A 12,833-nucleotide genomic window follows, 5' to 3' on the forward strand; every position below is an offset into this window, starting at 1 on the left:
TGCAGCACAGCTGGCAATTGTCAAGCAGATGACAGGCAGGAATCGTGCAGCTCAGCTGGCAATTGTCAAGCAGATGAGCAGACAGTAATCACGCAGCTCAGCAGGCCCTGATCACGTGACTGATCATGCACTGATGACGTGGCTCTCATGCACTGATCACGTGATTGCGCATGCTCTGATCACGTAATTGTATGCACTGATCACGTGCTAACATGCACTGATGACGTGGCTGATCATGCACTGATCACGTGACTGATCATGCACTGATCACGTGGCTATCAAGCACTACTCACGTGGCTGATCATGCAATGATCATGTAGCTACCATGTACCGGTCACGTGACTGATCATACACCATTCAGGTGACCGATCATGCACTGATCACGTGGCTATCATGCACTGTTCACGTGGCTGATCATACACTGATCACCTGACTGGTCATGCCAGATCACGTGACTAATCATGAACTGATCACGTAGCTATCATGCACTGATCACCTGGCTGATCATGCACTGATCACGTGGCTGTCATGCACTGATCACGTGCTTGCGGATGCACTGATCACGTAAATGTATGCACTGATCACGTGGCTATCATGTACTGATGACGTGGCTGATCATGCACTGATCATGTGACTGATCATGCACTGATCACGTAGCTATCTTGCACTGATCACTTGGCTGATCATACACTCATCACGGAACTGATCATGCACTGATCACGGCGCTATCATGCATTGATTACATGAGTCCACATGCACTGATCACGTGGATGATCATATACTGATCACGTGACTGATCATGCACTGATCACGTGACTGATCATGCACTGATCAGTTGGCTATCATGCACTGATTACTTGGCTGATCATACACTGATCACATGACTGATAATGCACTGATCATCTGGCTATCATGCACTCATCACGTGGTTATCATACACTGATCACGAGACTAATCATGCTCTGATCACGTCTATATCATGCACTGATCACATGACTGCCCATGCACTGATCACGTGGATGGTCATACACTGATCATGTGACAGATCATGCAGTGATCACGTGGCTATCATGCACTGATCAATTGGCTGATCATACTCTGCTCCCGAAACTGATCATGCACTGATCACACGGCTATCATGCACTGCTTACGTGGCTGATCATGCAATGATCACGTAGCTACCATGTACTGGTCACGTGAGTGATCATGCACTGATCACGTAATTGATCATGCACTGATCAGGTGACTGATCATGCACTGTTCACGTGACTGATCATGCACGGATCACGTGACTGATCATGCACTGATCTCGTGGCTATCATGCACGGCTCACGTGGCTGATCACGCAATGATCAGGTAGCTATCATGTACTGGTCACGTGACTGATCATGCAATGATCACGTAATTGATCATGCACTGATCATGTGGCTGATCATGAACTGATCACGTGGCTGATCATACACTGATCACGTGACTGATCATGCAGTGATAACCTGGCTATCATGAACTAATAACTTGGATGGTCATACACTGATCACGTGCCTGGTCATGAACAGATTACGTGACTGATCATGCACTGATCACGTAACTGATCATGCACTTATCACGTGACTGAACATGCACTGATCTCCTGGCTATCATGCACTGAACACTTGGCTGGTCATACACTCATCACATGCCTGGTCATGCAAAGATTACATGACTGATCATGCACTGATCACATGACTGATCATGCACTGATCACGTGGCTATCATGCACTGATCACGTGGATATCATGCACTGATCATGTGGCTGATCACACACGTATCACGTGACTGATCATGCACTGATCACGTGACTATCATGCACTGATCACGTGGATATCATGCACTGATCATGTGGCTGATCACACACGTATCACGTGACTGATCATGCACTGATCACGTGACTATCATGCACTGATCATGTGGCTATCATGGACTGATCACGTGGCTGATCATGCAATGATCACGTAGCTACCATGTACTGGTCACCTGACAGATCATGCACTGATCACGTAATTGATCCTGCCCTGATCACGTGGCTCATCACGCACTGATCACGTGGCTGAACACACACGTATCATGTGACTGATCATGTACAGATCACGTGACTAAACATGAAGTGATCACGTGGCTATCCTGCACTGATAACGTGGCTGATCATGCAATGATCTCGTGATTCATCATGCACTGATCACTTGAATATCATGCACTGCTCCCGTGGCTAATCATACACTGTTCACGTAAATGATCGTGCACTGATCACGTGGCTATCATGCACTGATCACGTGGCTGAACATGCACTGCTCACGTGGCTGATCACACATCTGTCACGTGACTGATCATGCACTGATCACGTGGCACTCATGCACTGATCACGTGGCTGATCATACCCTGCTCACGTCACTGATCATGCAAACATCACGTGGCTATCATGCACTGCTCACGTGGCTGTTCATGCAATGATCACGTAGCTTCCATATACTGGTCACGTGACTGATCATGCACAGATCACGTAAATGATCAAGCACTGTTCACGTGACTGATCATGTACTGATCACGTGACTGATCAGGCACTGATCACGTGTCTATCATGCACTGATCACGTGGCTATCATGCACTGATCACGTGGCTGATCATGCAATGATCACGTAGCTACCATGTAGTGGTCACCTGACAGATCATGAACTGATCACGTAATTGATCCTGCCCTGATCACGTGGCTCATCACGCACTGATCACGTGGCTGAAGACACACGTATCACGTGACTGATCATGTACAGATCACGTGACTAATCATGAAGTGATCACGTGGCTATCCTGCACTGATAACGTGGCTGATCATGCAATGATCACGTAGCTACAATATACTGGTCACGTGACTGATCATGCACTGATGTCGTGGCTGATCATGCACTGATCATGTGAATGATCATGCACTGATCACATAGCTATCTTGCACTGATCACTTGGCTGATCATACACTCATCACGGGACTGATCGTGCACTGATCACGTGGCTATCATGCACTGATCACGTGGCTATCATGCACTGACCACGTGACTGATCATGCACTGATCACGTGGCTATCATGCACTGATCACGTGGCTGATCATGCAATGATCATGTAGCTACCATGTACCGGTCACGTGACCGATCATACACCCATCAGGTGTCTGATCATGCACTAATCACGTGGCTATCATGCACTGTTCACGTGGCTGATCATACACTGATCACCTGCCTGGTCATGCACAGATCACGTGACTAATCATGAACTGATCACGTAGCTATCATGTACTGATCACCTGGCTGATCATGCACTGATCACGTGGCTATCATGCAATGATCACGTGGCTATCATGCACTGATCACTTGGCTGATCAGGCACTGATACCGTGACTGAGCATGAACTGATCACATGACTATCATGTAGTGATCACGTGACTTAATGGCGCTGATCATGTGACTGATCATGCGCTGATCATGTTTGCTATCATACACTGATCATGTGCCTCTGGAGGCAATAAACAAAGAGCTGAGTAGGCACGAATCAAACAGTCAGCAGGCAATAATCATGGAACTCAGCTGTGAGGAATCATGCTGCTCAGCTGGCAATAATCAAGCAGCTGAGCAGGCAGAAATTATGCAGCACAGCTGGCAATTGTCAAGCAGATGACAGGCAGGAATCGTGCAGCTCAGCTGGCAATTGTCAAGCAGATGAGCAGACAGTAATCACGCAGCTCAGCAGGCCCTGATCACGTGACTGATCATGCACTGATGACGTGGCTCTCATGCACTGATCACGTGATTGCGCATGCTCTGATCACGTAATTGTATGCACTGATCACGTGCTAACATGCACTGATGACGTGGCTGATCATGCACTGATCACGTGACTGATCATGCACTGATCACGTGGCTATCAAGCACTACTCACGTGGCTGATCATGCAATGATCATGTAGCTACCATGTACCGGTCACGTGACTGATCATACACCATTCAGGTGACCGATCATGCACTGATCACGTGGCTATCATGCACTGTTCACGTGGCTGATCATACACTGATCACCTGACTGGTCATGCCAGATCACGTGACTAATCATGAACTGATCACGTAGCTATCATGCACTGATCACCTGGCTGATCATGCACTGATCACGTGGCTGTCATGCACTGATCACGTGCTTGCGGATGCACTGATCACGTAAATGTATGCACTGATCACGTGGCTATCATGTACTGATGACGTGGCTGATCATGCACTGATCATGTGACTGATCATGCACTGATCACGTAGCTATCTTGCACTGATCACTTGGCTGATCATACACTCATCACGGAACTGATCATGCACTGATCACGGCGCTATCATGCATTGATTACATGAGTCCACATGCACTGATCACGTGGATGATCATATACTGATCACGTGACTGATCATGCACTGATCACGTGACTGATCATGCACTGATCAGTTGGCTATCATGCACTGATTACTTGGCTGATCATACACTGATCACATGACTGATAATGCACTGATCATCTGGCTATCATGCACTCATTACCTGGCTATCGTGCACTGATCACGTGGTTGATCATACACTGATCACGAGACTAATCATGCTCTGATCACGTCTATATCATGCACTGATCACATGACTGCCCATGCACTGATCACGTGGATGGTCATACACTGATCATGTGACAGATCATGCAGTGATCACGTGGCTATCATGCACTGATCAATTGGCTGATCATACTCTGCTCCCGAAACTGATCATGCACTGATCACACGGCTATCATGCACTGCTTACGTGGCTGATCATGCAATGATCACGTAGCTACCATGTACTGGTCACGTGAGTGATCATGCACTGATCACGTAATTGATCATGCACTGATCAGGTGACTGATCATGCACTGTTCACGTGACTGATCATGCACGGATCACGTGACTGATCATGCACTGATCTCGTGGCTATCATGCACGGCTCACGTGGCTGATCACGCAATGATCAGGTAGCTATCATGTACTGGTCACGTGACTGATCATGCAATGATCACGTAATTGATCATGCACTGATCATGTGGCTGATCATGAACTGATCACGTGGCTGATCATACACTGATCACGTGACTGATCATGCAGTGATAACCTGGCTATCATGAACTAATAACTTGGATGGTCATACACTGATCACGTGCCTGGTCATGAACAGATTACGTGACTGATCATGCACTGATCACGTAACTGATCATGCACTTATCACGTGACTGAACATGCACTGATCTCCTGGCTATCATGCACTGAACACTTGGCTGGTCATACACTCATCACATGCCTGGTCATGCAAAGATTACATGACTGATCATGCACTGATCACATGACTGATCATGCACTGATCACGTGGCTATCATGCACTGATCACGTGGATATCATGCACTGATCATGTGGCTGATCACACACGTATCACGTGACTGATCATGCACTGATCACGTGACTATCATGCACTGATCACGTGGATATCATGCACTGATCATGTGGCTGATCACACACGTATCACGTGACTGATCATGCACTGATCACGTGACTATCATGCACTGATCACGTGGCTATCATGGACTGATCACGTGGCTGATCATGCAATGATCACGTAGCTACCATGTACTGGTCACCTGACAGATCATGCACTGATCACGTAATTGATCCTGCCCTGATCACGTGGCTCATCACGCACTGATCACGTGGCTGAACACACACGTATCATGTGACTGATCATGTACAGATCACGTGACTAAACATGAAGTGATCACGTGGCTATCCTGCACTGATAACGTGGCTGATCATGCAATGATCTCGTGATTCATCATGCACTGATCACTTGAATATCATGCACTGCTCCCGTGGCTAATCATACACTGTTCACGTAAATGATCGTGCACTGATCACGTGGCTATCATGCACTGATCACGTGGCTGAACATGCACTGCTCACGTGGCTGATCACACATCTGTCACGTGACTGATCATGCACTGATCACGTGGCACTCATGCACTGATCACGTGGCTGATCATACCCTGCTCACGTCACTGATCATGCAAACATCACGTGGCTATCATGCACTGCTCACGTGGCTGTTCATGCAATGATCACGTAGCTTCCATATACTGGTCACGTGACTGATCATGCACAGATCACGTAAATGATCAAGCACTGTTCACGTGACTGATCATGTACTGATCACGTGACTGATCAGGCACTGATCACGTGTCTATCATGCACTGATCACGTGGCTATCATGCACTGATCACGTGGCTGATCATGCAATGATCACGTAGCTACCATGTAGTGGTCACCTGACAGATCATGAACTGATCACGTAATTGATCCTGCCCTGATCACGTGGCTCATCACGCACTGATCACGTGGCTGAACACACACGTATCATGTGACTGATCATGTACAGATCACGTGACTAAACATGAAGTGATCACGTGGCTATCCTGCACTGATAACGTGGCTGATCATGCAATGATCTCGTGATTCATCATGCACTGATCACTTGAATATCATGCACTGCTCCCGTGGCTAATCATACACTGTTCACGTAAATGATCGTGCACTGATCACGTGGCTATCATGCACTGATCACGTGGCTGAACATGCACTGCTCACGTGGCTGGTCACACATCTGTCACGTGACTGATCATGCACTGATCACGTGGCACTCATGCACTGATCACGTGGCTGATCATACCCTGCTCACGTCACTGATCATGCAAACATCACGTGGCTATCATGCACTGCTCACGTGGCTGTTCATGCAATGATCACGTAGCTTCCATATACTGGTCACGTGACTGATCATGCACAGATCACGTAAATGATCAAGCACTGTTCACGTGACTGATCATGTACTGATCACGTGACTGATCAGGCACTGATCACGTGTCTATCATGCACTGATCACGTGGCTATCATGCACTGATCACGTGGCTGATCATGCAATGATCACGTAGCTACCATGTAGTGGTCACCTGACAGATCATGAACTGATCACGTAATTGATCCTGCCCTGATCACGTGGCTCATCACGCACTGATCACGTGGCTGAACACACACGTATCACGTGACTGATCATGTACAGATCACGTGACTAATCATGAAGTGATCACGTGGCTATCCTGCACTGATAACGTGGCTGATCATGCAATGATCACGTAGCTACAATATACTGGTCACGTGACTGATCATGCACTGATGTCGTGGCTGATCATGCACTGATCATGTGAATGATCATGCACTGATCACATAGCTATCTTGCACTGATCACTTGGCTGATCATACACTCATCACGGGACTGATCGTGCACTGATCACGTGGCTATCATGCACTGATCACGTGGCTATCATGCACTGACCACGTGACTGATCATGCACTGATCACGTGGCTATCATGCACTGATCACGTGGCTGATCATGCAATGATCATGTAGCTACCATGTACCGGTCACGTGACCGATCATACACCCATCAAGTGTCTGATCATGCACTAATCACGTGGCTATCATGCACTGTTCACGTGGCTGATCATACACTGATCACCTGCCTGGTCATGCACAGATCACGTGACTAATCATGAACTGATCACGTAGCTATCATGTACTGATCACCTGGCTGATCATGCACTGATCACGTGGCTATCATGCAATGATCACGTGGCTATCATGCACTGATCACTTGGCTGATCAGGCACTGATACCGTGACTGAGCATGAACTGATCACATGACTATCATGTAGTGATCACGTGACTTAATGGCGCTGATCATGTGACTGATCATGCGCTGATCATGTTTGCTATCATACACTGATCATGTGCCTCTGGAGGCAATAAACAAAGAGCTGAGTAGGCACGAATCAAACAGTCAGCAGGCAATAATCATGGAACTCAGCTGTGAGGAATCATGCTGCTCAGCTGGCAATAATCAAGCAGCTGAGCAGGCAGAAATTATGCAGCACAGCTGGCAATTGTCAAGCAGATGACAGGCAGGAATCGTGCAGCTCAGCTGGCAATTGTCAAGCAGATGAGCAGACAGTAATCACGCAGCTCAGCAGGCCCTGATCACGTGACTGATCATGCACTGATGACGTGGCTCTCATGCACTGATCACGTGATTGCGCATGCTCTGATCACGTAATTGTATGCACTGATCACGTGCTAACATGCACTGATGACGTGGCTGATCATGCACTGATCACGTGACTGATCATGCACTGATCACGTGGCTATCAAGCACTACTCACGTGGCTGATCATGCAATGATCATGTAGCTACCATGTACCGGTCACGTGACTGATCATACACCATTCAGGTGACCGATCATGCACTGATCACGTGGCTATCATGCACTGTTCACGTGGCTGATCATACACTGATCACCTGACTGGTCATGCACAGATCACGTGACTAATCATGAACTGATCACGTAGCTATCATGCACTGATCACCTGGCTGATCATGCACTGATCACGTGGCTGTCATGCACTGATCACGTGCTTGCGGATGCACTGATCACGTAAATGTATGCACTGATCACGTGGCTATCATGTACTGATGACGTGGCTGATCATGCACTGATCATGTGACTGATCATGCACTGATCACGTAGCTATCTTGCACTGATCACTTGGCTGATCATACACTCATCACGGAACTGATCATGCACTGATCACGGCGCTATCATGCATTGATTACATGAGTCCACATGCACTGATCACGTGGATGATCATATACTGATCACGTGACTGATCATGCACTGATCACGTGACTGATCATGCACTGATCAGTTGGCTATCATGCACTGATTACTTGGCTGATCATACACTGATCACATGACTGATAATGCACTGATCATCTGGCTATCATGCACTCATTACCTGGCTATCGTGCACTGATCACGTGGTTGATCATACACTGATCACGAGACTAATCATGCTCTGATCACGTCTATATCATGCACTGATCACATGACTGCCCATGCACTGATCACGTGGATGGTCATACACTGATCATGTGACAGATCATGCAGTGATCACGTGGCTATCATGCACTGATCAATTGGCTGATCATACTCTGCTCCCGAAACTGATCATGCACTGATCACACGGCTATCATGCACTGCTTACGTGGCTGATCATGCAATGATCACGTAGCTACCATGTACTGGTCACGTGAGTGATCATGCACTGATCACGTAATTGATCATGCACTGATCAGGTGACTGATCATGCACTGTTCACGTGACTGATCATGCACGGATCACGTGACTGATCATGCACTGATCTCGTGGCTATCATGCACGGCTCACGTGGCTGATCACGCAATGATCAGGTAGCTATCATGTACTGGTCACGTGACTGATCATGCAATGATCACGTAATTGATCATGCACTGATCATGTGGCTGATCATGAACTGATCACGTGGCTGATCATACACTGATCACGTGACTGATCATGCAGTGATAACCTGGCTATCATGAACTAATAACTTGGATGGTCATACACTGATCACGTGCCTGGTCATGAACAGATTACGTGACTGATCATGCACTGATCACGTAACTGATCATGCACTTATCACGTGACTGAACATGCACTGATCTCCTGGCTATCATGCACTGAACACTTGGCTGGTCATACACTCATCACATGCCTGGTCATGCAAAGATTACATGACTGATCATGCACTGATCACATGACTGATCATGCACTGATCACGTGGCTATCATGCACTGATCACGTGGATATCATGCACTGATCATGTGGCTGATCACACACGTATCACGTGACTGATCATGCACTGATCACGTGACTATCATGCACTGATCACGTGGATATCATGCACTGATCATGTGGCTGATCACACACGTATCACGTGACTGATCATGCACTGATCACGTGACTATCATGCACTGATCACGTGGCTATCATGCACTGATCACGTGGCTGATCATGCAATGATCACGTAGCTACCATGTACTGGTCACCTGACAGATCATGCACTGATCACGTAATTGATCCTGCCCTGATCACGTGGCTCATCACGCACTGATCACGTGGCTGAACACACACGTATCATGTGACTGATCATGTACAGATCACGTGACTAAACATGAAGTGATCACGTGGCTATCCTGCACTGATAACGTGGCTGATCATGCAATGATCACGTGATTCATCATGCACTGATCACTTGAATATCATGCACTGATCACGTGGCTGATCACACACTGTTCACATGTCTGACCATGCACTGCTCCCGTGGCTAATCATACACTGTTCACGTAAATGATCGTGCACTGATCACGTGGCTATCATGCACTGATCACGTGGCTGAACATGCACTGCTCACGTGGCTGATCACACATCTGTCACGTGACTGATCATGCACTGATCACGTGGCACTCATGCACTGATCACGTGGCTGATCATACCCTGCTCACGTCACTGATCATGCAAACATCACGTGGCTATCATGCACTGCTCACGTGGCTGTTCATGCAATGATCACGTAGCTTCCATATACTGGTCACGTGACTGATCATGCACAGATCACGTAAATGATCAAGCACTGTTCACGTGACTGATCATGTACTGATCACGTGACTGATCAGGCACTGATCACGTGTCTATCATGCACTGATCACGTGGCTATCATGCACTGATCACGTGGCTGATCATGCAATGATCACGTAGCTACCATGTAGTGGTCACCTGACAGATCATGAACTGATCACGTAATTGATCCTGCCCTGATCACGTGGCTCATCACGCACTGATCACGTGGCTGAACACACACGTATCACGTGACTGATCATGTACAGATCACGTGACTAATCATGAAGTGATCACGTGGCTATCCTGCACTGATAACGTGGCTGATCATGCAATGATCACGTAGCTACAATATACTGGTCACGTGACTGATCATGCACTGATGTCGTGGCTGATCATGCACTGATCATGTGAATGATCATGCACTGATCACATAGCTATCTTGCACTGATCACTTGGCTGATCATACACTCATCACGGGACTGATCGTGCACTGATCACGTGGCTATCATGCACTGATCACGTGGCTATCATGCACTGACCACGTGACTGATCATGCACTGATCACGTGGCTATCATGCACTGATCACGTGGCTGATCATGCAATGATCATGTAGCTACCATGTACCGGTCACGTGACCGATCATACACCCATCAGGTGTCTGATCATGCACTAATCACGTGGCTATCATGCACTGTTCACGTGGCTGATCATACACTGATCACCTGCCTGGTCATGCACAGATCACGTGACTAATCATGAACTGATCACGTAGCTATCATGTACTGATCACCTGGCTGATCATGCACTGATCTCGTGGCTATCATGCAATGATCACGTGGCTATCATGCACTGATCACTTGGCTGATCATGCACTGATACCGTGACTGAGCATGAACTGATCACATGACTATCATGTAGTGATCACGTGACTTAATGGCGCTGATCATGTGACTGATCATGCGCTGATCATGTTTGCTATCATACACTGATCATGTGCCTCTGGAGGCAATAAACAAAGAGCTGAGTAGGCACGAATCAAACAGTCAGCAGGCAATAATCATGGAACTCAGCTGTGAGGAATCATGCTGCTCAGCTGGCAATAATCAAGCAGCTGAGCAGGCAGAAATTATGCAGCACAGCTGGCAATTGTCAAGCAGATGACAGGCAGGAATCGTGCAGCTCAGCTGGCAATTGTCAAGCAGATGAGCAGACAGTAATCACGCAGCTCAGCAGGCCCTGATCACGTGACTGATCATGCACTGATGACGTGGCTCTCATGCACTGATCACGTGATTGCGCATGCTCTGATCACGTAATTGTATGCACTGATCACGTGCTAACATGCACTGATGACGTGGCTGATCATGCACTGATAACGTGACTGATCATGCACTGATCACGTGGCTATCAAGCACTACTCACGTGGCTGATCATGCAATGATCATGTAGCTACCATGTACCGGTCACGTGACTGATCATACACCATTCAGGTGACCGATCATGCACTGATCACGTGGCTATCATGCACTGTTCACGTGGCTGATCATACACTGATCACCTGACTGGTCATGCACAGATCACGTGACTAATCATGAACTGATCACGTAGCTATCATGCACTGATCACCTGGCTGATCATGCACTGATCACGTGGCTGTCATGCACTGATGACGTGGCTGATCATGCACTGATCATGTGACTGATCATGCACTGATCACGTAGCTATCTTGCACTGATCACTTGGCTGATCATACACTCATCACGGAACTGATCATGCACTGATCACGGCGCTATCATGCATTGATTACATGAGTCCACATGCACTGATCACGTGGATGATCATATACTGATCACGTGACTGATCATGCACTGATCACGTGACTGATCATGCACTGATCAGTTGGCTATCATGCACTGATTACTTGGCTGATCATACACTGATCACATGACTGATAATGCACTGATCATCTGGCTATCATGCACTCATTACCTGGCTATCGTGCACTGATCACGTGGTTGATCATACACTGATCACGAGACTAATCATGCTCTGATCACGTCTATATCATGCACTGATCACATGACTGCCCATGCACTGATCACGTGGATGGTCATACACTGATCATGTGACAGATCATGCAGTGATCACGTGGCTATCATGCACTGATCAATTGGCTGATCATAC

This window comes from Bos javanicus, chromosome 16 (genome assembly GCF_032452875.1).
Source record: "Bos javanicus breed banteng chromosome 16, ARS-OSU_banteng_1.0, whole genome shotgun sequence".
Lineage (NCBI taxonomy): Eukaryota > Metazoa > Chordata > Mammalia > Artiodactyla > Bovidae > Bos > Bos javanicus.